Below are 27,626 nucleotides of genomic sequence, written 5' to 3' on the forward strand. Positions count from 1 at the left end.
GTGATAGGATAGTTCCTTAGATCAAAAACACCTCCTAATAATGTCACAGTCACTTTATTCGGCTGTAATATTGCGGTTTCCAGTATGAAATAACAGTAAACTTTTCCTTATTTACTAATGCTCCGAAAAAAGGTTGCAGTGTATTATTCACGTACCTATAAGAAGTTATGGTTTGATGGAAATAGATCGTTCCACAATCATCAACAACATTTTTATTAGAAATAATACAAACGGTTTTCTTTGCAATGTCGTCGATGTTGAAGCGGAAAATGAATTGAGTTTTTGGCTATAGGGATCGGTTTCCTCCCCTGTCTACAGAACCTTGGAAACGCTTCATATTTGTTATTTTTCTGGGGACTGTTGTATCTTCCTTTGCACGCGGTGTGGTTCTTTAGTGGATACAGGAGCGAGTATCGGATGCTGTTCAGGAACAGAGAATTCAGGTATTAATTCTAGGTCCAACATCACATAATACACACATAAAAAAAGGTTTGCATCACCCCGGTCCCGAGAGTTCCGGATGTTGTACACAAAATTCGAATAGAGTTCAACTTAAACATCATTTCCACCCTTTTTGTTGCTCATGAAAACCACACATTGCAATATGATGGTCCCGATGGACCACTTGTGGCCTGAAGACGGAGTGCTTTTCTCCACGGCTATTCGGCGTACACCCCTCAGAGTTGTTAGTGGGTCACGTCGTCCATAAACAGACCTTTCCAATCTATCCCAGGTACATTAGATATGGTTCACGGATGGAGAAATTGCTGGCCACTCGAGTCGAACTATGTCGTTATCCTGAAGGACGTCATTCACAAGATGTGCACGAGGGGGGCGCATGTAGACGAATGCGTCAACAATATGCTACCGATATGGTTGCTCTATCTGTCGGAGGATGACATCCACGTATCGTATAGCCGTTACAGCGCCTTCCATGACCACCAGCGCCGTACGTCTGCCCCACATAATGCCACCCCAAAACAGAAGGGAACCTCCACCTTGCTGCACTCGCTGGACTGTGTGTAAGGCGTTCACCCTTACCGGATTGCCTCCAAACACGTCTCCGACGATTGTCTGGTTGAAGACATAGGCGACACTCATCGGTGAAGAGAACGTGATGCCAATCTTGAGCGGTCCACTCGGCATGTTGTTGGGCCCATCTGTACCGCGCTACATAGTGTCGTTGTTGCTAAGATGGACGTCGCCATGGACGTCAGGAGTGGAGTTGCGCATCATGCAGCCTACTGGGCACAGTTTGAGTCATAACACGACGTTCTGCGGTTGCAGGAAAGGCTTCATTCAACGTGGTGGCGTTGCCGTCAGAGTTCCTCCGAGCCATAATCCGTAGGTAGCTGTCATGCACTGCAGTAGTAGCCCTTGAGCGGCCTCAGCGACGCGTGTCATCGACAGTTCCTGTCTGTATCTCCTCCACATCCGAACAGCATCGCTTAGGTTCACTCCGAGACGCATGGACACTTTCCTAGTTGAGAGCCCTTCCAGGTACACACTAACAATGCAGACGCCATCGAACCGCGGTACTGACCGTCTAGGCATACCGTATATCTCTTTCCTGGTGAAATGGTTGGAACTGATCGGCTGTCGGACCCCCTCCGTCTAATAGGCGCTGCTCATTCATGGTTGTTTGCATCTTTGGGCGGGTTTGGTGATATTTCGGAACAGTCAAAGGGACTATGTCTGTGATACAATATCCACAGTCAACGTCTATGTTCAGGAGTTCTGGGAACTGGGGGGGGGGGGGGGGTACTAAACTTTTTTTGATGTATGTATTACCTCGTTGTGCACATGTATTTTTCCATGATTCTATCAAGGTTGACAGAAAAAATTAACATTCTCTTTGGAAACTTCATTGTCATTTACTGCATATAAGTTAAATATCTAGGAGTTAGAGTTAAACATATACATATGCAAAAGATCCAAAATCTGTCACTTTTCAATACAGTGCTTATTCAGAAAATGTAGACGCCTGGCCACTATGAAAGTCTTTAAGTGCTATTCAACAGGCAAACACGCAAAGACGAGGACATTAAATTAAAGTTAGAACTTACGTAGGCCCGCGGCTGGAGCTCCAGAGAGCGGATGCGTGCATCTCATTGGCAACGGCGTATTCGTACGTGGCTTCGCCCTCGTGCTACGGTGGCGGCTATAGGAAACGCGGCGGCGTAACTTGAGGCGCGCGTATTTGAAAGTGAGGCTGACTGGATAGTGGCCGATACCATAGGGACTAGCTTAATATTCTGCAAATTACCGCACAGCTCACATGTATAGCTCAAGCACATGAAGGAAGTTAGGCAGCACTACCGATTGGAAAAGCCTGAAGACACAGTATCACTCTGTCTTTATATGGCTATATGAAAGAAGACGTAAATTAGTTACAAACTATGGCGTCCACACACTTTATTCAACATGTAAACGTCACTACAGATATTCGAATTTAGGTTATGACATGTTAGATATGCCTGCCGTCATTGGCAATGATGCGGCGCAGACGAATAGCGAAATTCGGCATGACCTGCTGAAATGTCGGAACATCCATGCTGTCGAACTTGAATGGCTGTTTTCAGCTGAGCAATGGCTTTGGGGTTACTGCTGTACACCTTGTCTTTGATACAGCCCCTTAAAAAGGAGTCGCATGTGTTAAGATCTGGAGGATATGGCGGGCAATCTAGGCCCGTGCCAGCGGACTCTGGATACGCCAGAGCAGGGGCGGGCAGGAATCCTGCACGTGTGCGGTGCACTTGCACGCGTGCAGTTAACAGGTGGTGTTCTGCGTGCACAGAGGGGCAAGCTGGCCACCCGCTTATCTCCCCTCCCCACCATACCGTCTCTCCGCTCCATCCTCTGTAATGCGTTTTGTTTCCTAGCTTGCTTAGGAATAAGGTTAGTAGGAGTGCTTGAAAGATATCGTGTTTTGAAAGAGGACCTATTACCTACGATACGTTTTATTTAATTATCACAGGTGGAATAGAACAAAATTTCTACATACAGACAAACACAAACAGTTACTTAAATTTTCATCACTGATGTTTGCTCTTAACCGACACTTACTAATTCAGCAAATGGTTTTCCAGCTCTCGCTATATTAAGCGCAATCTTATAACTTGCACGTACCGCTGGGCTATTATTGTTGTCGTCCGGAAAAATTGAAAACAGTGCTCCATAAAATGTTAAATCAGTTAGACGAGAGACATGACGAAAGGAAGTCGCAGATCTCTCTTGACCACAGGAACTACGACAGATTCATCTAGTATCGTCAGATCGCTCTTCTTAAGCTCAGTGAATTACCCCATCCGCTCAGAATCCAACAATAAATTGTACTCGTCCTTGTGAAATTTGTTATAATGGCCTTAAATACTCAACTTCTGCTGACCAGCGAGAATACTGCCACATATTAAACATTTCGAATTTTCACGTTTTTGCACAAAGAAAAAATGATTCTCCCATTACTTTTTAAAATATAGCAAATCTACGATTCTCCGTTTCCTTGACCACTCTGCATTTTCCGGTTCTTGAAATACAACGTTCACTACGTAGTGGTCGCTACGCATCAACGACCGCAGCTTAGCCTGGCACTACACAGCCGTAACCTGCCGGCTGTCGCCAGTGCCCAGTCGACGATTGCACACGAGCAGCACACGTGCAGCACTGTGCGCTCATGAGCTGCGTGCAACGTTTGCCCGCCCCTGCGCCAGAGCCAGAAAGCGGTCCCCAAAGTGCTCCTCCAGGACATTAAATACTCTCCTGCTTCTATGGGGGCGAGCTCCGTCTTGCACGAAATACATCTTGTCGAAAAGAGGATCACTTTGGACAATGGGGATGATATGTTCCAAAACGACGTAGTGTTCGGTAGTCACCGTGCCAACAAAGAATATCGCACCCGTTATTACGGGACTTTACCCTGTTCACCACACACTAAAAAATGGTTCAAATGGCTCTGAGCACTATGGGACTTAACATCTGTGGTCATCAGTCCCCTAGAACTTAGAACTACTTAAACCTAACTAACCTAAGGACATCAAACACATCCAAGCCCGAGGCAGGATTCGAACCTGCGACCGTGGCAGTCCCGCGGCTCCGGACTGAGCGCCTAGAACCGCGAGACCACCGCGGCCGGCACACCACACACTCATCCGTTGAGGATGAAGAGACTTATGGAACGCGAAATGCGGATTCTCAGTCCCTCAAATGCGCCATCCAAGTGAACGTGGGATTCGTCGCTAAACCAAACTATATTAACATAGTAATTTCCATCAATCCCCGCAGCCGACCGTGCAGTTTGAACGTTCTAACGCAAATCGTTCTTAAGTTATGACGATATTATTTAATACAGTTCTATAATAGTCTGCCTGTATATTCAATCTGTGGCCCTAGGCTATTTAATTTCGGTCGTTGCGTTTGTCGAATGAAAGTGTGAGCAAAGGACTGTTACAAGCGGCTTATGGCTGCTATACAATTTTAACACAGAATCACGTCTTTTTTTCCACTTGCATTTCAGCATTGAGAGTTCTAACAATGTGCGAATGACTGCTAATTTCTTTTTTTTTCAAAAAACAGTTCGTGGAGGTTAGTGGTCTGTGTTTTGTTTTTGGATTCAAGGTAAGACATTCCTCGTACAAGTCTAAATAGCACAAATTATCTTTTTTGTATCTGTGCGGAGTCAACTTGGAAATTTATTACATCTCGACCAAGCACATGGTAGTCTCCAGATGACTGTCGAATAACAGGAGTGAGTTCTGCTTTAGCTCTCCCGAAATCGCTATTTACTCATACGAAGCGAGGCATACCGTATATCCCAAATGTTAGGCTTAAGGATAATATATTACCATAAAACATTTAACAGGGAGCTCAAGATTGCCGTCATGTGATCTCAAGCGGTGGGTTAATTTAACTTTTGGTTTTCAAGTTTATCCCACCCTTGAATGCCACGTTCACTGTGTCTCGTAAAATCCTGCAGTTTATTTTCAAGAATTTTCCTCCACTGGGCACATCTTGCGGGCGATAGCTTGCAGTGACATGAAAGTAAATTTAGTCCTAACAGTACAATGGCAATTTCTCAGTGGTGGTGACATCTGGCAAAGAAGCATGTTGGGAGTGAAAATGGTCCCACTTGATGTGAGAGTTCGCACGAAGTAGGTATATAGGGAAACTGCTGGCGATGCGGTGGTGCCCTAGGTCAGTAACATCTAGAGAAAATAATTAAAATTGTCGCTGTAATAACCTTCTTAAGCAACCATCACAGACGTCTGCAATAACACTGTAAAAAATTTCGCTCCGTTGGGCACCTACGGAGCTAGACAGCGCAGTAGGATAGGCGACATGTATTTCTGAGAACAGAGATGGAATACCCTCTCTGATACTCCAGATTTAGGTTCTCTGAGACCTTCCTGCTTGGCTTAAGGCAAAAGCTGCGAAGGTTTTCTTGAGCAAAATGTTGTTGTGGTTTCCCGGAAGAGCATGAATTATCTTATCGTCATCATTTTCCAATTCTGAATTGTGCTCTCTCTAATGAGCTCTTTGATGGGACGTTAAACCCTAACGTACCTTTTTCGCTCACGCAGATAGGTAATATTGGTCTACACGCCTGTACGCAAACGACCCAAATGGTCATCAAGGAATATAAGATTTTATGTGATGCCTTAGAAGATAGAAATCGGTCATCTAAAAATAAAAATAAACAAGTGAAATGTGATCACAGCTGCGTGTTGAAAAAAGTTACAATATTACAATATTAATACATCGCTGTTTTTCTTGGAAAAATGTTCCAAACAATCCTAAATCTATACTCTGTCCAAATCATTTCCCTCGCCACACGACGATTCCTCCCCTTCGGACCTAGTGCACGTCCTATTCTCCAACGGGCGCCTTCTTCTTCTGTTTCCATCCTCCCTTGTTCTCTGTAATAGTGGTGTGGCCCCCATTGTAGTTACACCTATCCCTATCCCATATTCCCCTATTTTTTCCGCTTTCATGTTGCATCCACTCCCTGATATCATCCTTTCCGCTCCATTGTTACCTCACATCTTACCCATCCACCAACACCACCACCACAAGATCATTTCCTACTGGTGTATTTCCTTTCCCTCGTAACGCAGTGATGTGCATCGTCAGATGTATCAAATTTTTTCTGGGAGACCGTTAATATTAAATGGCCATCTTAATAATTTTAAAAACGATGTAAATATTTGTAGCATACTCTAGCATTTTGATGTTGTGAACTCCGTTTGATACAAATGACATTGTAATTTGTAATTAACACTGATATTTATCGTGTTTGGTGCATAACATAGGTTTTCTCCGTTTCTCAGTTACGAGGAGAGCACGCCAAGTGCCATGATCCGATATCCCATAAACTTTTATCAGGGAAGTTGGAGTCGAATTAAGTGTACAGGTGTCTCGGATTATCCGTAAATACGTCACCGTTTCTGAAAAAACGACGGTCAAAGTTTCAGCTATAATTTATGTGCCTTTTAGCACGCGCTGAATTAAACCCAACCGGCGACCCGGTGGTATAGTAGGTAGCCATGCACCTTCGCAATTATCATCCTGTGTTGGAAACGCGATTGCTTTTTTTTTCTATTTTTTCATTTATCTACCCACATCCGCAGAACACAGGATCTATAAAAAAAATCATCCGATTTTAGAAAATGTTATGTTATTTGGGATGTGACCATGAACAACGCATTGTTGGAAAGAGGAAGCTCTTGACTTTTACATGGTTCCCGCTAGGTAGCAACGGTGTGCGTCCACTTCAGTTCTAGTAAAAATGGTGTCGAGACAATAGAAAGCGTTTTGTGCTCAACGTTTTACGCAGTGGGGGCCAGTAATAACTGTTCAGTGGGACTTTCGTACTTGGTATGGCGTGAATCCTCCTTCAGCACAGGGCATTAGACGACGGAATGAACAATTCCGAGAAACAGGTTTTTTTTTTTTTAAACACAAGTCGCCTGGCTGTCCCCAAGTGCGTCACATACGTCGAACGAATCCGCCGTAGTTTCACAAGAGGACCGCAGAAATCCGTTCGCCTTGCAGGTCGACAGCTCAACAAGCCCCCAATATCTGTATGGCATATGTTGAATTGATGGTTACATATGAAATAATACAGAATTCAGCTACTACAAGCTCTTCGTGAAGTTGACAAACAACATCGTGTGCAGTTCTGTAATTTCGTTCTTGGCAAGATGGAGGATTTCTTCCATGTTTAGTGTTTAGTGACGAGGCAACACTCCATTTAAATGGGAAGGTGAACCGTCATAATGCGAGAATTCGGGGTATGGAGCAACCACATGAAGTTGAGTGACACTCAGAATGTAATGTGTTTTGTGCAGTTTCACGGAAAAAGGTGAATGATCCATTCTTCTTTGCCGAGAACACTGTTACAGGATGCTCATGTCTCGATATGCTTGAGAACTTTCTTTTCCCACTGTTGGAGACTAATTCGAACGACTTCATCTGCCAACAGTATGGGGCACCGCCACACTGGCTTCTGAAAGTGTTGGAATTTTTAAATGAAAGGATGACGGAACGATGGATTTGATTAAGCCTTACATTACTGGCTTCCAAGATCACCGGACCGTAATATACGTAATTATTTCTTGTGGGGTTTAATGAAAGACTCTTTTATATGTCTCCGTTAACAAGAACAATGAATGAACTGAGACATCGCATAATAGCAGCTGTGGAATCTATAACTCAATACATTTTTGTGAATGTCTAGGGGGTTCTTGAACATCTATGAAAAGGTATGGAAAAAAGCTTTTTGAGTTTCACATTCATTGTATATACTTATTAGTTTCAGAAGTATAGACGTGCCAAATCGGATGATTCTTTTTGATAACATTGTATCACTACATGAATGTTTCTCATCAAATGAAGTGATACACCGGCGTTATATAAGGGTTGGAACTTAAATAGTGCAACTATTTATTCACACGCGATACAAAAGAGTTACATGTTTGCACCTGTTACTGTCTTTCAAAGTAGTCACCAGCGTTGTGTAGAACACGTTGCCAGCGATGTGGAAGGCTTAGTATACCGTTAGCAGAGCCTGTTCTGTTGATGGTGCGAATGGAGCGGTCTACTGCCTGTCGAATCTGTGTATTTCATCTTGGTAATCAAACGAAAGTCACAAGAACTTAAGTCCGGGGAGTATGGTGGATGGTACAGTACTTCCCAGTCCCACTGACCGAACAGAGCTGTCACAGCTTGCGCTGTATGCGCCAGCTCATTGTCGTGCAAAATGATGGATGGGTTGCACAGAAAGCGTCGCCGCTTCTTTCGCAAATCTGGACGCAGGTGTTGCTCCAAAAACGAACAGTAATACTGTGCATTGACGGTCTGTCGTGGAGGAAGGTAATGCGTTAGGATAACACCATCACAGTCGTACACTAGAATCACCATAACTTTAGACCGCTCCATTCGAACCATCAACAGAACAGGCTCTGCTAACGGTATACTACGTCTTCCACATCACTGGCAACGGGTTCTATACAACGCTGGTGACTACTTTGAAGGACAGTAACAGGTGCAAACATGTATCTCTTTTGTTTCGGTTATGAATAAATAGTTGCCACTATTTAAATTCCAACCCTAGCATTAATTCTAAAATTACGTATGGAGAAAAACTAGAAACAAAGAAATTCAAAAAACTATGAGCACTGCGGAAAGGCAGGTTTGCCACAGGGACATTTCTTCGTATGAGTTTCATTCGGGAAGGAATCGTCGGTAACACTGCTGAAAACTTCACGCGTTGGCAATTATTTTGAGACAAACCGCGCGTAACTCTTCATTTATCCGAAAACTGACGCTTGCAGTTTATTGTAATTCAGGATACACTACAGGCATTTCACGAAAACCAAGTTCAAATTATTTTGTCATTCATTTATTTTTATTTTTACTTTTATTATGATTCAGTCGCAAGGCAGACAATTAGTGGGAGTAGTAAGAACAACATTTTTTTCACAACACAGTGGAACAAATCTGTGTAGTAGTCTTCTAAGTGGATTGGTAAATGTATGAACAAAATAAACACAGTGATCGGTTTCGAACACTGGGCGCAGAAGTGTGACACTGCACAGCCACCCACTGTACCACCGCATTCGTTAAACTGCGTAGAAACTGAAGGACCTATGAACTACCTCGAACACTTTGACCATCGTTTTTTTCTTTTCAGAAACGGTTGAGTATTTGTGAATATGCCAAGGCACCTGTTCGTTTATACTGACGCCTCTTCCATTGAGCGAACTTTCTGGGAAATCGGATTATGGAAATTGCCGCGTTTTCCTCATTAGTTAAATGTCCAAAGATTCTGTGTGCTTAGACGGTAGCTCTGTTTCTAATGAATGGAGTCTTACGTGCTAGTGCCTCTTGTAGATACAGATCAGTTGTTTTCTGATGACGGCCGTATAAGGCGAAAACTGCTTCAGAAGAAACAAATAAGAGCAACAAAACCACAGTTTTTCTTTCAAGCATAAAAATGAAAATAAAAAGATGAAGCTTCTTATCTCTCTAAAACTGTGTTTGCTACAGCGTTCATGCTCTAGTCTTTCTGACTGTGGAAAGCAAAGAATCGGATCCGAGAGGCGGTTAGGACCATAATGTAATTTTGTAAGGTGGGTTTAAAATCGGCCCTCTTGAACGTGAACAAAGCTGTTAGCGTAATAACGCCATCACTAGAAGTGCCAGCCCGCCCGCCGCGTCCCTCCGAGCTGCAGGTAGCCCGGCAGCCGAGATGGACGGTACGATCAGCTGAGCCGGGGCGCGGCGCTCGTAAGTGGATGCCGCTCCGGGGCGCGCCCATAACGCGACGCCGCTACTCCTGCCGCCTCTCTCCGTTTGTTTACCAGGCCGGCCGGCGATTTTAGTCCGTGTCCTTAAAACCCAATAAATGGAAAAAGGGCGCCCCGCTCAACAAACAGCACTTTAAATGCATATCCAGGGACGCGGCATTCCTGAGGGGCGAGCGCTCCAAATGCCGGAATAGGAGATCGGAAAATGCAAATGTCATTTGTCGGCGTCGGCGCCGGCTGCGAGCGTCTCTTGCCGTCGCCGCCGCCGCCGCCGCCGCCGTCACGCGGGCCAGCTCATCACGCGACGGGCTCTCCTCTGGACTGTAAGGAGGATCGATGAGGAGATAGACTTTTAGCGGATCAGGTGTTGCGTTCAGTAAATTTTACACACTGGTAATAAAAGGTGAGGGTGAGGTACCTTGTAAGGACGTCAACGTACTGCTCTGTTGAAACGAGACACCACCGTTAAAAGATCTCTCAGACGAAGACCTCTTCCCAAGATTTTAGTCGTGTGTATACATCTTACGTGTACATACAAGGGGTATCTTTAACAATAACGAAAATTGGTGCTTTGACTGTTTGTACAGGTATCGGTCCATGGATATCGGTTCAAATGGTTCAAATGGCTCTGAGCACTATGGGACTTAACATCTGTGGCCATCAGTCCCCTAGAACTTACAACTACTTAAACCTAACTAACCTAAGGACATCACACACATCCATGCCCGAGGCAGGATTCGAACCTGCGACCGTAGCGGTCACGCGGTTCTAGACTGTAGCGCCTAGAACCGCTCGGCCACTCCAGCCGGCCCAATCAGATAATACTAACCAACTTCATATTAATTTCAAAGTTTACGTAGAGTTGATAGTTAGAAACGGTAAGCTCTCAGTGTCTTGTGAGATTGATGCTGGAACTAAAAATTAGTTTTTTTTTTTCAAACATAAATTAATTAACTATTTCAAGTTCAACGAACAAAAACGCTTTCAAAGTTTGTCCCTTCAGGACTGCCCACAGGTTTTTACAGGCCGTTTTTATTTTTTATTTTTAGAGACAAAATACTCAAGGTGACTTTTTATTGGTTCCTGACCAAACGATAAATACTGGCTCTGGGGTTTTAGTAGAGATTTGAGTTATAAAAACAATAGCTGGAATAAGAGTGAAGTGCAGCGTTAAATGATGTTACTAAAGATGATGTTACTAAAGAGAAAGACACCTCTCCCCTTATATTTCCACTAACTGCTCTGCAATACCTTTAACAATAATCAAATAGGTTTACACAGGTTAACATTTATGAAAAAGTTCAGTTTAAGCAAAAATAGTTCTCGAAGTGCAAATTTTATTAATCTTTGCAAAGTCCTATTAAGACGGTATGATAACCATTAAAGGTTTAGCAGGGTCATATACACTACTGGCCATTAAAACTGCTACACCATGAAGAAATGCAGATGATAAACGGGTATTCATTGGACAAATATACCATACTGTAGTAGTGACTGGCGTATTGTGATGAGCCAGTTGCTCGGCCACCATTGACCAGACGTTTTAAATTGGTGAGAGATCTGGAGAATGTGCTGGGCAGGGCAGCAGTCGAACATTTTCTGTGCCGGCCGGTGTGGCCATGCGGTTCTAGGCGCTTCAGTCTGGAACCGCGTGACCGCTAAGGTCGCAGGTTCGAATCGTGCCTCGGGCATGGATGTGTGTGATGTCCTTAGGTTAATTAGATTTACGTAGTTCTAAGTTCTAGGGGACTGATGACCATAGATGTTAAGTCCCATAGTTCCCAGAGCCATTTTTCAACATTTTCTGTAGCCAGAAAGGCCCGTACAGGACCTGCAACATGCAGTTGTGCATTATATTGCAGAAATGTGGAGTTTCGCAGGGATCGAATGAAGGGTAGAGCCACGTGTCGTAACACATCCGAAATGTGACGTCCACTGTTCAAAGTGCCGTCAATGCGAAGAAGAGGGAGACGTGTAACCAATGGCACTCCATACCATCACGCTGGGTGATACGCCAGTATGGCGATGACGAATGCACGGTTCCAATGTGCGCTCATGCGATGTCGCCAAACACGGATGCGCCCATCATGGTGCTGTAAACAGAACCTGGATTCATCCGAAAAAATGACTTGTTGCCATTCGTGCACCCAGGTTTGTCGTTGAGTACACCATCGGTGGCGCTCTTGTCTGTGGTGCAGCGTCAACGGTAACCACAGCCATGGTCTCCGAGCTGATAGTCCATGCTGCTGCAAACGTCGTCAAACTGTTCGTGCAGATGGTTGTTGTCTTGCATTTGTCCCCATATGTTGACTCAGGGATCGAGACATGGCTGCACGATCCGGTACAGCCATGCGGATAAAATGCCTGTCATCTAGACTACTAGTGATACGAGACCGTTGGGATCCAGCACGACATTCGGTATTACCCTCTGAACTCACCGATTCCATATTCTGCTAACAGTCATTGGATCTCGACCAACGTGAGCAGCAATGTCGCGATACGATAAACCGCAATCGCAATAGGCTACAATCCGACCTTTATCAAAGTCGGAAACGTGATGGTAGCCAATAATGCTCCTTACACGAGGCATCACAACGACGTTTCACCAGACAACGCCTGTCAACTGCTGTTTGTGTATGAGAAATCGGTTAGAAAATTCAAAATGGTTCAAATGGCTCTGAGCACTATGCGACTTAACTTCTGAGGTCATCAGTCGCCCATAACTTAGAACTAATTAACCCTAACTAACCTAAGGACGTCACACACATCCATGCCCGAGGCAGGATTCGAACCTGCGACTGGAGCGGTCGCTCGGCTCCAGACTGTAGCGCCTAGAACCACACGGCCACTTCGGCCGGCTTTTGGAAATTTCCCTCATTTCAGCACGTTGTAGGTGTCGCCACCGGCACCAACCTTGTGTGAATGCTCTGAAAAGCTGATCATTAGCATATCACAGCATCTTGTTCCTGTCGGTTAAATTTCGCGTCTGTAGCAGGTCATCTTCGTGGTGTAGCAATTTTAATGGTCAGTAGTGTAATTTAGCAGTCACGACCTGCCATTTGTTGTAAAAGGCGATAAGGAATTTGTTATTTAGTAGCAAGATCGTACGAAAAAGTTGTTACAAGGATATCTGGCTGCCAGGTTGTTATACAGGACGGCTTGCGGATATATCCCTGCGAAATGTTGTAGGTAAATGATGTAGCACCTCTCTACTTTTCTGTTAATGTGAGATGACATCCAGTGTGCCAGTATGGACCACGATGCATTGGTCACGCACCACATGTACGGTCGTCTCCAGGACCACCTGAGCTGAAACATGTGGGTTTTTTAGTCCTGAGATATCACAGAAGTTCAGGTGAACACCACTCCAAGTGATACGACTGAGGCCCGGAGCAGTGAATTGTATAGTCTTGTGAATGTTTACCTGATGATCAGGGAATACTTGAAAGAATTCTTTACTCACTGCAGAGACGGGTACAGTATCATAAACAAAACAAAAGGAGATGCCATACACTGTCTAACAGGTACGAGCATAGGGTGAATTGTAACACGTAATGTGCTGAAGAAGTATGGCATTTATTATCAAGATATGGAACAGGAAAGGAAACCCCGCGATTAGGCCCTGAAGGCCACGCGATAGTAGACCGACCGCCATGTCATCCTCAAAATGCACATTTGGGTGCGGTACGGAGGGGCGTGAGATCAGAACACCGCACTTCCAGCCGTTGTCGACGTTTTGGCCTTGGACCCGCTACCTCTCATTCAGGTAACTCCTAAATTGCAGTCACCCCAGTCCAGTCCTCCCACCGAAGAAAAGTCACTGCTAGTACCGGGAAACGAACCTATGGCCCCTGCATGAGGATCTGTCATGCTGAACACTTGGCTACGGATGCGGGTTGTTAAGGTATGCCCTGGTTGAAATTTGAGCCTAACTAGATGGAAACTTTGTATGGTGTCTGTATTGTGCATACATATTTTAACTGCAGCTCATTATGGTCACTGACTCCCACATAAAGGTTACCCTTCCTTCTGAAAATTAATAAGGCCAAAATTAATCAAGTACAATCCAACTATTCTCAGTTTTAGTTCAACTGACACCAATACTCATACGCGCAACGTATCGTTTTGTTTAATATCTGTAATACTTAGCGGAAAAGTTAACCATTGGGTTAACATTTACACTGCTGAATACAACTGCTAGTACCGGGAAACGAACCTATGGCCCCTGCATGAGGATCTGTCATGCTGAACACTTGGCTACGGATGCGGGTTGTTAAGGTATGCCCTGGTTGAAATTTGAGCCTAACTAGATGGAAACTTTGTATGGTGTCTGTATTGTGCATACATATTATTTATCATTTTAACTGCAGCTCATTGTGGTCACTGACTCCCACATAAAGGTTACCCTTCCTTCTGAAAATTAATAAGGCCAAAATTAATCAAGTACAATCCAACTATTCTCAGTTTTAGTTCAACTGACACCAATACTCATACGCGCAACGTATCGTTTTGTTTAATATCTGTAATACTTAGCGAAAAAGTTAACCATTAGGGTAAACATTTACACTGCTGAATACAACTGCAGTCCTCCTAAAATTAATATTTGCCTAATAAGAAGGACAGAAACCCAAAGCTACGCTTTCATGTACGAAGTTGTTTTATTTCATTAAAATGACCTTGCAGCAGCACGTGATCGCAAACACAGTAAAACAATTGTCAAGCAGTCGCCGCCTCGAAGGTATCGAAATAACTCACCGTCTGTGATCGGAAAATAATTTGTTAAACCAATGAGTTGTTCCTCGTAAAAATCTACCAAGAGGAGAAACGGTCTTACTCGAAAATGTTGATTTGGATTAGGCAAGAGAATATTTAATTTAATTGGTTAAGGTTAGCATTGTTCTACGCCTAATGCTTGCTCGTTTCTTGTATCTGAAAAAATTAGCGCTTTAGTAATTAAACCTGAACAGTCTCCATGGCAACATAAAATTTAGCATTTAGGTTGAAAAGGACCAATAGCTATCCTTTCTAGATGTGCTGATCACGACAGGTGATGAAAACCTGGGACACAGCACATATCGAAAACCGCCACATCCCGACCGATACATGCACAAACTGCCAAATTGCCATCAGAGCCAGAAAAGAGGCTGATTAATACGCCCGTAAGGAGGACAAGACGAATATGGGAAACTCAGCATCTCAGACGTCAGAGGAACCCCCAGAAAGCGTTCTGAGGAGCAATGGGTACTCCACCAGTTACTTTAGAATTGTCATAGAATCAAACACTCGGCGAAGTGACACATCGAAAAAAGAACTGTCGGGTACGGCCTATCAGCCACACATTCACAGAGTGACCGACAAAATCGGCTGAATATTGCGTGAATACTGCCTAAAGACTACTTACAAATCGAAGAAGAAGATCACAGATCGGCAAAGGGAAAAAGGGATCCACTCGTAATATCGGAAATACATCGTATACCATACACATGTGGAAAAGTCTATATTGGAATGACTGGAAGGTCAATCAAAACTAAGATAACTGAACATAAGCGGCATAGCAGCTAGATATAGGGTACTAAAAAAACGTTTCGAATACTTTGAGAGGTGGCAGTATTCATCGAAAGAAGAAAAGTTAATCCAATAAACATGGGTCCGGAAACGCATACTTTCCGAGAGCAACACGTGTTTAGTTCTAAGTTCTAGGGGACTGATAACCTCAGCAGTTAAGTCCCATAGTGCTCAGAGCCATTTGAACCATCTTATCTGATTGAGTTAACTTTTGTGTTGAGAAACTAAGTACATTAATTTAATCAACAGGTATTACGATGCTACACATGAAATTTGCATTTTACCATTTACATTAACTGCAGTTTCCTTTCTAATTAATAAATAATTTTTTGACAGAACTTAAAGGAAAATAATTGTAAGGCACTTGTAAAAGAATGCAACGCCTTTGACCGTAAAATGTTATTAAGCCGTTCCCACAAGAACACTTTCTTCGAGAAATGTCTCTCTCTATCTCCTGTTACACTAATGAGTAGAAAATAAGCTGTCAATACGTTGCTTTTTCAGATGGAGTGCAGTTGATGGTATAGTATAAATATGCTTTCTCGATATCTTCACACCTCATGTTAATTACGTAAAGTGTATCACAAATTGTAATATTCACAATTTTCCACTTTTCAACATAGTCACCATAAACATTTAAGAATTTGTCAAGTCGTGGCACCTGCTTTTGGATCTCAGCATCAAAGAACTCTGCCACCTGACTGTTAAACCACTGAAACGTAATGCCGTCGTAGTAGGAGACTGTGAACGGACGTCACGTGACGGGATGCTCGGACACGATGCGCTGTCGGTTCTTACTTTAAAAATGACCCTCTAGATAGGCAAAAACACACCATATTGTCTACATTTTGGAACCATTATTGATCTACTTGAGGTACAATTCTTGAGGCACCGAATTTTGCCTAGAAATATCTTGCCCGCAGGTCAGCAAGTTGTGTGAGATGACGTTTTGCCGTAGCTGTGTCAATTATCACCTTCCTCCATAAGCTGTACCATTGTAAGTGCAAAATATCAAAATCTTGTAGAGACCACAATCACGTGAACCTCACTCAGCTGTTGCTTGTTAGCAACTCTCTCCACTGCTGTCCGCCAGCCACACGCTTTCCGAAATAAAAGGCGTATCAAGACATGGTCAACTGCGAACCCTGTAACCGGGTCACCCTATGGCGCACTTCTCCAAACTGTCGAAGATAGCCATACGACCGGATGCGTTTCCGGTAGTTTATACAGCAGGCCGCCTCCCTTCCTTTACTCTTGTAATAACCAATTATATGTGACTCATCCCCTGCAGTACTCGCACCAATGCCTTCCCGGTCATTATTTATTGACGAATTGGCGTCTTCATGGGGGTGGATTATGTGACAACGAACGTCGGGGACGCCTCCGCGTCCTCATCTATGTGACACTTGTAACAACCTGAAGATGGTGCTATAGCTCAGCGAAACCAGTCTTTAGTAAATCATCACTTAAGGGCTGCTTACAGTTTATTGAACTTCAATTTACCATTAATTTCAAAGCTAGTGGGTGCCCATATTATAAATTTCAAAGCTAGTGGCTGCCCATATTATAAAGTTACATGTGACTAAAATCGTAGTTGACGCTGTATCTACGTTGTAAAAAGTAAGAGTGGTGATGTAACATAAAACATTTTTCCTCTATTTTTGAAATTAGTGTAGTTCTGTCTTTTCGCTGTATATAAGTGAAGACGCTGGCGTGTAGTCTCACTTGCCGGTTATAACACTGCGATAGCCGAGTCTGGCCAACCCGCCTTCCAACTTTAACACGTTTTGAGGAAAATTTTCTACACGAAGCTTTACATAGTTATACTTGTCAAGAGTTTTCGAATGCTGTTAAAATTATAGTTAACTTTAAAACATATCTTTGCTTCAGCATCTCGGTTGATACAATAGTTACGTACCTCACCGGGTGCTATTATTTGCTGTAAATTCACTTTAGGTATCTCTAACCGTTCACGAAAAGAAAGGCGCGTTACGTCTTACGCAACACACCACGCGTGTGTGTTTTTCCCAGAATAGCTTTGAATCACCTCCAGCAATTTCGATCACTGTACACGTATCGTTCGTTCTCAAGGGCATAGATTACTGTGGAGTTAAAACAGCTTGAGTTCTTTTATGGGTGATATCAGGGCGATGACATGACAATATCATTGAACGAAAACGATCGACATCCATGTCAAATCCAAATACTTCGCTTTCGATTGTCCGGTGATAATCGAGAACAATTTACAACCCTGGGAGTGTGAGGGGAGTTGTAAAAACAGTTAAAAGTAACTGACATTAGTGTCAGGTACATAATTTTCGGGGACGCAATGTCGATTGGCGAGACACAACTGATATAAGACGGATTTAGATAAATAATAGAGAAATATCGACTTTCCAGCATCAATACAAATTGCAGCTGTAGACACAAACATCCTTTCTCAGAGCTGTTCCAACGGCAATATGTCGGGAATATATAATTTACGTAATATTCCGTACAAACAATTTGTCGCAACAAGAAATAAAAACTCTTCGGCGACTTGCTTACCCGGTTCTCTCGTCAGTAAGAGTGGAATGAGCAATGACTTTCGACTGTCAGTGAGCCGATCTACCTCAAGTGAATTTTCTAGAGTGTCTTATTCAATCTATTGAATTTACCGTCTACCATTCAGACTGGTTAAACAATTGTAGCAATTGGAGGTACATTCCTACTACTGAAGTGAAGACACCGCAGACAATGTTTAAATGAATTACGGCCCACTATATTTCGTTTGGTTGCGCTACACTTTCGTATACATCTGCCGATTAAACAACACACGTTTGTACTATAGCAGAGTTTACAACAACATTTTGTTTAATTTTATTTCATTTACTCGTCAAGTTCCGACCAAAATGAGGAGCAAAGCTCCAAGGTTATGGAACGTGTCAGTACATGAAATTACAACACAAACGTAATAAGAGATAAAAATAAATGTTCATGAACCTTAAAAAATGTCAGTCCATAAGTTTAAGTAAACGCTATCAACAATACCATATAAAAATCAGCTTAATTTTTCAAGGAACTCCTCGACAGAATAGAAAGAGTGACCCATGAGGAAACTCTTCAGTTTCGATTTGAAAGCGCGTGGATTACTGCTAAGATTTTTGAATTCGAGTGGCAGCTTATTGAAAATCGATGCAGCTGTATACTGCACACCCTTTTGTACAAGAGTTAAGGAAGTCCGATCCAAATGCTGGTTTGATTTCTGCCGAGTATTAACCGAGGGAATGCTGCTTATTCTTGGGAATAAACTAATAATGGCAACAAGAAACGACAATATGGAATATACGTATTGAGAGGCCAACGTCAAAATACCCAGACTCGTGAACAGAGGTCGACAAGAGGTTCGCGGAGTCACACCACTTTTTGTCCGAACCGCCCGTTTCTGAGCCAAAAATATACTTTTAGAATGGGAAGAGTAATCCCAAATTATAATACCATACGACAATAGCGAATGAAAATAAGCAAAGTAGACTAATTATCGAGTCAAACGGTCACTCACTTCTGATACTGTTCGAATAGTAGAAATGACAGTATTAAGTCTTTGAACAAGATCCTGAAAGTGGACTTCCCACGACAGCTTACTATCTATCCGAACAGCTAGAAATTTGAACTGTTCAGTTTCACTTATCATATGCCCGTTCTGTGAAATTAAAACGTCAGGTTTTGTTGAATTGTGTGTTAGAAACTGTAAAAACTGAGTCTTAATGTGATTTAGCGTTAGTTATTTTCTACAAGCCATGAACTGAGGTCATGTACTGCACTATTTGAAACCGGGCCAATGTTGCAGACAACATCCTTTACTGCCAAGCAAGTGTCATCAGCAAACATAAATATTTTAGAGTTACCCATAATACTAGAGGGCATGTCATCTATATAAATAAGGAACAGGAGTGGCCCCAACACTGATCCCTGCGGCACCCCTCCCCCCCCCCCCCCACTTGACAGTACCCCACTCAGACCCCACATCACAGCCGTTATCAACATTGTGAATAATGACCTTTTGCTGCCTGTTGCTAAAGTAAGAGTTGAACCAATTGTGAACTACTCCCCATATTCCATAATGGTACAACTCCTGGAGCAATATTTTGTGATCAACACAATCAAATACCTTAGTTAAATCAAAAAAAAATATGCCAAGCGTTCGAAACCTTCTATTTATCCCACCCAGTAACCCACAGAGAAAAGAGAATACAGCATTTTCAGTGGTTAAACGACTTCTAAAGACGAACTGTACATTTGACAGCAAATCGTGTGTTACAAAATGATCAACTATCATTACATACATAGCCTTTTCAATAACTTTTGGCCGGCCGTGGTGGGCGAGCGGTTCTAGGCGCTTCAGTCTGGAACCGCGCAACCGGTACGGTCGCAGGTTCGAGTCCTGCCTCGGGCATGGATGTGTGTGATGTCCTTAGGTTAGTTAGGTTTAAGTAGTTATAAGTTCTAGGGGACTGATGACCTCAGATGTTACGTCCCATAGTGCTGAGAGCCAATAGCTTTTGCAAACATTGATGACATAGAAATAGGTCTAATATTATGTACATTATCCCTTTCTCCCTTTTCATATAGCGGCTTTACTACTGAGTACTTTAATCGCTCAGGAAACTGACCAAAAATTACAAAACTGTGGCTAAATACAGGATTAACATGTGCAGCACAGTACTTTAATATTCTGCTAGACACTCCATCATAAGCATGAGAGTCCTTAATCTTCAGTGATCTAATTGTTGACTCAATCTCCCTCTTGTATGTATCACATTCTAAGGACGATGCTGGTTGGTGATTGTGCTTCTATGTTGGATGGGGGTTATTAAGTTCCGTGGTCCTAGATCCTCATAATATTACATTTCGTGCTACACGAACTCTTCGGTAGAATATGTATTACGGTAGAACTTGTTTTCATTTCTTCTGTATTTTTCCTTCCACTGTTTCCATTAACCACTCAATCGCAACATTACACACTTAAATTCAGTAATCGATATGATTTACTTAGGAAACTGATCTGATACAAAGAAGTAACAAATACATTCATATATGTTCCCAGTCCAGTACACAAGTAAGGTTTTGTCTTGCTACTGCGCACGCTGTTCCTTCAAACTGAGTTTTTTTGCCACTGAATAATTTGTATAAACTTAAAGTCATTCTTCCTTTCTGCGAAGGACTATGGAAAACCATATGAGATAACCGGAGGAAACGGTGGATTCGATTAGTTATCTTTCTACATTTAATTCGTGTCAATTTAAACCAAATCCGCTAAATTTCAGTGGCATGCATGTTCCAATGTTCTCGACTGCGATTGAGCGACGGCTGTACTTCGTGGAAGCTTCCATGTAAAAGAGTTCACTCAATAACATCGTGTTGAAATGCGCAGAAAGAAACAGAACACCTCCATTGAACGACAAGGCGCTCAACAAAAACGAGTTATTATGCAAATTACCTGCAGTCTATTTCAAATACAACACTAAACAAAGTTTCTATTCTTCACCGGACAGATCAACTACGCTGATTTTTAAATGAATATTTTCCGCTAAAGGTGAGATTCCATATTGGATTTCTAGATCGTTACTCATTTTTAATCTATTAGAAAGTTTCTTAAATCTCTATCTTCTTTGAAAAGCGAAAGGTGAATTCTGGAAACAATTCTTCGGCACTCCAGCGTGATGTGTGTGCAGGAGAGCTTGTGTGAAGGTAGATAGGCAGGTCATTTACTGACAGAATTGAACCCAAGGGTTTAGGTCATGACATTTGAATAGGAGCAGCAACGCGTAAATAATTACATATCATGATTGTCTTTATCAACACTTGCATTCATTTGGCCTGCACCCAACGCACAACTGTGTAAGTTTGAGTTAAGAAGACGCTATTGTGGACTGCATTCGTTTATTAACATTAAAAACAATCAATCGCCGATCAGACGCACTTATCTCACATCGTAGCAAAGCCATTCTTAAAATCATGCAAAATAGACTTCATCCCTACACAGCCCAAGAGCTACTTGAAACACAAGTTGGATTTCGTAAAGGACGAGGGACCAAAAATCAAACTCCCTACACCCGATGGATTATGGAGAAGGTAAGAGAATTCCGGAATTATGTTTATCTCTTCCTTATCCATTATGCTAAAGACTTTGATTGCGCTGACCGCAACAAATAATGGGAAGTACTCAAAACAAGGGAGTACCAGATCACCTGATTTACCTCACGTGGAACCTGTATTGTGACTAAGAAGCTATGGTGAGAAACATATATAGAGCAACTAAATGGGTCAAAGTTCAGAAAGGAGTACGCCACGGGTGCATATTGTCTTCTCATTTATTTAGTTTGTATACAAAGTACATATGAGGATGCCCTCTTAGATGACGAAGAAACCGGAATTAAAATAGATGACATACATAAAAATAATCTCTTATGTGCAGATGATAACATCCTGAAGGCATAAAGTGAAGAGGAGTTGAAGATCCTCTTGTTGAAGCTGAAAGATGGAAGTGCAAAGGCTAATCTAATTATGAATTCCAAGAATAACAAAATTATGGCCACAGCATCTATGACTTCACAGTGTGTCTTCACAGCGTGTAGGAGGAGGAACAATGGAGATAGTTTCTTTGTTCAGTTATCTTGCCTACCGAACTTCTGCTGCTGTTGACTGCAGCCACAAAATCGATAGACGCTCGTTCCTTGGCAGAGAGGCAATTTGTTCAACCCTGACAAAGTTTTAACAAGAAGAGACGTAACTTTAACAACAACTATCTTTATAGTAAGACCTATGGTCTTTCCAGTTGTGAGACCAGGACTATAATAAAGGCTGAACGGTGATGGTCCACAATTGTTGGAGACTACTTTATTGGACAATACGTTCTATCAGATTTTATGCAACACAGTATTTGAACGTTCTGAAGAATGGCCTGTCTCCACTTCTGAAGTATGTTCCCTTGCGGTTCTGGGCTAGTACGTGGTACCAGCACGAAGGTACTGCAAAGCACTTCAGTCGTCTGCCCAAACACGTCTCACAGCCATCTTGAGGCGAAGATTAATTGGATGGGGAAACCCAGTTCCTCGGAAAGCGCGCTCCTCTGACCTTACCGCTAGCGACTTTTTCCTAAGGAGATACATAAAGGCCACTGTGTACTCAAAGCCCGTTGTAACAGTAGATGAGCGTATTTATCCGATACTTACAATGTATAGTACCGTAAAAGGAGAGCGCTGAACTCTACAAAAAGAAAAAAAATACATTCGATGTTGCACTCTCACTAATGAGAGTTGGTAGTCGTCATTTATTGTTAAGAGCTTCAGCTTCTCGAAGCTGTCGAGACACATATTTGATTCTTTTCTTTCGTTGCAAATGCCGGTTCATTTACCCTACGGAATTAGCAGGAGCATTATCACTAAAGCAAGAAAAAAAGTGTTTCTCACAACACAGTAATAGTTCGATTTCACATTTCATGTCGTGAGTCCCATTTTCGATAAATGACTAAATTCTAAAAAAATCCATTCAATAACACCCTCAATATGGTACTTTGTATGACACCCTGAATAGGTACCACATTATAGTCGGACATGAATGAAAAGTTCCATCGTTTATCGAACATTACGCTAGCATGGGTCATCAAATGATTGATACACGGCAACTACGTACTCTGACTCTATGGTACACAGGGCGTAGAAATATTAATACATAAGTACCAAATTCGTACGAATTGATCCCGATGATTACGCATGGGCTGAACTTTGAGCTACTCAGTTTCTGTGGCATTCTTCTCCGAGAATACCCAAAGAAATGTTGAAATTTCAAGAGAGTGTTTAAAGTGAAGTACATTCTTCCTCTCACGGGCCAACCTTTTCATCTCAGAGTAGCTTTGCAATCTAAGTCCTCAAATCTTTGCTGGATGTACCACAATCACTGTCTTCGTATGTAGTTTTTACCATCTACAGCTCCCTCTAGTCCCATGGAAGTTATTTCCTGATGTCTTAGCAAATGTCCCATCATCCTATCCCTTCTTCTTGTCAATGTTTTTTATATATTCTTTTGTTCGCTGACTCTGCGGAAAGCCTCCTCATTCCTTATCAGTCCACCTAATTTTCCGTATTCCTTCTGAGCACCACGTCTTAAATCCTTCTATCCTCTTCGTTTCTATTTTGCCCACAGTCCTTGTCTCACTGCCATACGGTGCTCTTCTTCAGCCGTACATTTTCAGAAATCTCTTCCTCAAATTAAGACCTATGTTTGATACTAGGTAAATCTCTGTTGGCCATGAAGGCCCTTTATGAAAGTGCTGGCCTGCTTTTTAGGTCCTCCTTCTCCACCCGTCGTGAGTTATTTTACTGCCTAGGTAGCAGAATTCCTTAACTTAATCTGTTTTGTGATCCTCCATTATGATGCTACTTCTTATTACTCTTTTATTTCTTCAATATACTCTTAGTCCATATTCTGTACTCATACCGTTCATTCCCTTCAGCAGATCCTGTAATTCTTCTTCACTTTCACTGAGGATAGCAATGTCATCAGCAGACCTAATTAAACATTGATATCCTTTCGCCTTAAATTTCAGTCCCAGTCTGGAATCATTCTTTTATTTCCGTCATTGCTTCTTCGAAGTACAGATTGAACAGCAGGGGCGAAAGACTATATCTCTGTCATACACCAGTTTAATATGTCCAGTTCGTTCTTATTCTTCCACTATCATTTGCCTCCCCCTGACCCCCACTGGTTCGTGTACATATTGTATGTTATTGTGTATTGCCCGTCTTTTCAATCCTAAGAATAGTGATAAGTGGCATAATATCTCATTTTTCCATTTATCATGCTTTGTAGTTTATTTGATAGAGGCTGGAAAGAAGTCGAGAATGTAGTTGCAGCTCATACCGAACCGATAAATGCGAAACTTACCAAATAATTTTGAGGACACGTGTTATCTACTTAAATGTACATACAAAGCATATGCGGAACAAGATATTTTCAACCTCCTCTGAGCTCTTAAAGCTTCTAGCGGTGACTGTAGCTTTCTTTCGACAACGACGTGCTACATCCATCCTGTAACGCAAGATGTGAATAACTTAATAATTGAAAAGAGTATGACATAAATTTGTATTATAATAGATATATACATGGAGAACCACATAGGACTCCGACTCACGATTCTTGCATAGTGACAGTATAAAAATATCTGTAACAAAATTTCGGCTCGTGCAAATTTTCGGCGTGAAATGGACTTCAAATAAAGGCAACTCGGCACCACTGGAATTACACTACCGACAAGTATCTCATTCAATACTTTGCAGCAGTGCTGCCCAGTTAGTGACACAAATGACATGTAGACCCTGAAGAAAACTCTCCAGTATTCTAACGATTGACTCTACCCACGTCCACTAACTGCGCAGAGCCGCTACACAGTATTGAATGACGGTACTCGTTCGACATACTATGATCACAGTGTTGTCAAATTGCCTTTCTTTAACGTCCAGTTTCTAACGAAAACATGCACGGGATGAAATGTTGTTTTCGTTCTGGTAGTATCTAAGAGATCGCGCTGAGGTACCCCAGAGTGCGAAGTTTTCTTCATCTTGTATGTCAACCATTTCACAGCCATTGCTGGATGGATTCCCCCTCTATATTTTTCGATGGTTTATGAACCCATGCTTTTCCTGCGATTTTTCTAATATTCTTTACGTCACTGTTTCGACCTTAAGGAATCCGACAACTAAATTCCTTGACCCATCAACCATAAATTCAGGGAGCTACGTATTCCGCCCACTTCCATTTAGATGTTAGTACAGCTACATTTCTCTTTTCCATTTCGTCCGTTCCATGATACTACTCCTTTTTTATCGCTTCTACTAATTTCCGACCAGTACCTCTATGTTATTCACGGATATACCCTGAATTCTTAACAGTTTTCGCATGGGAGGCCTAAGTCACACTACCATAAGTCCACATTGCCAATACATACTGGCTATAAGATTTTCTTTTCGGGAACATGGAATGTAATTTTTAGGTTTCGAAATGCTTTCTGGACTCCTTTTATTTTTCACCATATATTTTCCGGACCAACCTGTCGTTGTCTAAAACTACGTCAAATAGAAATCTTAGAGGCTGGTTCTGTGTTTTCATTGTTGATTTGTACTATTTTCGTTTCCATGTGTTGTTTATAAATTAGTTTAGTGAGCTGATTTTCAAGTCAGCTTTCAACCACGCTCAGCTGTGTTCCTCCATACGTTGCTGAAGTTTATCTGCACTTTAGGCAAGAAGTACAACGTTATCATTAAAATGTAGCTGATACAGGTATGCAGCCTTTCTTCGTTCTTCCAGTTCACAGTTCTGAAATATGCTCCTAGAACTGCTGAGAGTAGATACATAATTTTTCCTGTAGAATTATGTTCATCATTTAATAGTTACTAGACATTCCAAGTAAAAACTCTCCACCCTGGCCGTATTACGTATTGTGGAATGCGAAAGGCTTGAGTCAGGTTAAAACTAGGTTTCATTTTCGGTGTGCTGATAACATGGGAACGATTTAACATGTTTCATCACGTTATCGTACCAGAATTTATATAATACAGAAAACACGAGTCCGTATCCAGAAATCCATCATCCGTGTACTCAAATCCGTCGAATATCTATATTCTAGAAGCATCCTTCTGTGGTATACGAAGTAATGAACAAAAAAAAAAAAAAATCTGAAATGGAGTGAGACGAGATATAATTTGACGTTCCAATGAAAAAGACCTTAGCTGGAGAATACCCACTGAATAGATCTATCCACTCATCTTGCACCTACGGTGACACAAAGTGGCCGTGAACGAGAGAGACGAGAGAAGGGGCGATTGCAAGGCTTCCATGTTCCTTGATATGCAGACATGACCATTTTACTCTGCACGACAGCCCTGCAGGACTGAATAGCGAGCTCCTTCCTAGGGTTGTCCCAGCTGCATATGTTTTCAACTAAGATTACTATGTCAGTATGTATCTGTATCATGTGTGGGTGTTAGATCCCAAAGCAGCGGTAATGGATTGGAATTCAGGGACACCTCGTTGTAAATCCACAAAGCGTGTTGATTGGTGTACTGTTTTTGCACCTGAGCACAGTAAATCATAGTGACTTCCGTCTGCCCTCATTGATTTAGTTACGAAAAATATTTTAGACCGGCAGAGAAAACATCAGGTCCCTTGATCCTACATTTAGTTTCAAGAGCAGACGCTCTCACGTACGCAAAACACTTCTTTCAAGTTCTTTCTGATAGGGAATTTAAGTTCAGAGTTAAACAATTTAATATGTACAAGGATAATCGTTTCGAGAGCTCTTTCTACAAGACTTGAAATGTGAACATTGCAGCCCAGATAACAATACTTGTCTGTGTAATTACTTCATGTCATATTGTTCTTATAACAGACAACTGTTGATATGTTTTTGTGTTTATAGTCTGAAGGAACTGATGTTACAGAAAATGGAATAGTCAACGCCGCTGTTGTTTTTGTTGTTGTTGTGGTCTTCACTTCTGCGGCTAGTTACGCAGCTAGACTTCCCTTTGCAAGTATCATTTCTGAATAAATCTGTATCCTTTCGGACATACTGTACTCAACCCTTACATTCCCCCTGTAACTTTAGCCCCACAAAATTTCTTTCATTACCAGACTGACTGTTGCTTTATACCTCAGAACATGTCCTATCAGTTGATCCATTGTGTTAATTAAGTTATGCCCCAAATTTGGTTTCCTCCAATTCTATTTATCACTTATTTCTATTTTTTCTTTGGTGAGCAGCATATTATTGGTGTTTCACGGCTTTACGGAAAACAATGCCACTACGCCTACCAACATAGTGTATCGCTGCTAGTGTAATTACTGCACTATCTCTTAACATAACAGTTACATGGTAAATATTCATAGATTCACGTTCCAGGAAAATTCCAGGTTGTTTATCGCGATGGATAGGTCATAGGGTATTGCCGAAGCCATTGATTTCGTCGTGATTCAGTGAGTACATGAAATAATTTCAACAGCAACGCGACAATATCCTCTGCTCCCGCCATGAGAGTTCCATATACAGTGTTTTCGTTTCTTCTTCCATACACTTTCCATTTCGTACCTGCTGGCCCCTGAACGGATATATCACACTGTGTCTGCGTGAGTTTGTTTATCGGAACTCGGGAGAATCATCGTAGCCACCTTCAGCCGTGTGTAAAAACGCTATTCATTCAGGAAAGTGTGTCACATTGGACTTTT

The 27,626-nt window shown here is 42.1% G+C and overlaps 1 protein-coding gene across 1 annotated transcript in view; it reads right to left on the minus strand.

Moving 5' to 3' along the window:
- Window positions 1-27,626, minus strand: part of LOC126095616 (lachesin-like) — a 426,868-nt gene that overhangs the window by 213,239 nt on the left and 186,003 nt on the right. The gene's annotated exons all lie outside the window — the stretch shown is intronic.

This window comes from Schistocerca cancellata, chromosome 8 (assembly GCF_023864275.1).
Source record: "Schistocerca cancellata isolate TAMUIC-IGC-003103 chromosome 8, iqSchCanc2.1, whole genome shotgun sequence".
Lineage (NCBI taxonomy): Eukaryota > Metazoa > Arthropoda > Insecta > Orthoptera > Acrididae > Schistocerca > Schistocerca cancellata.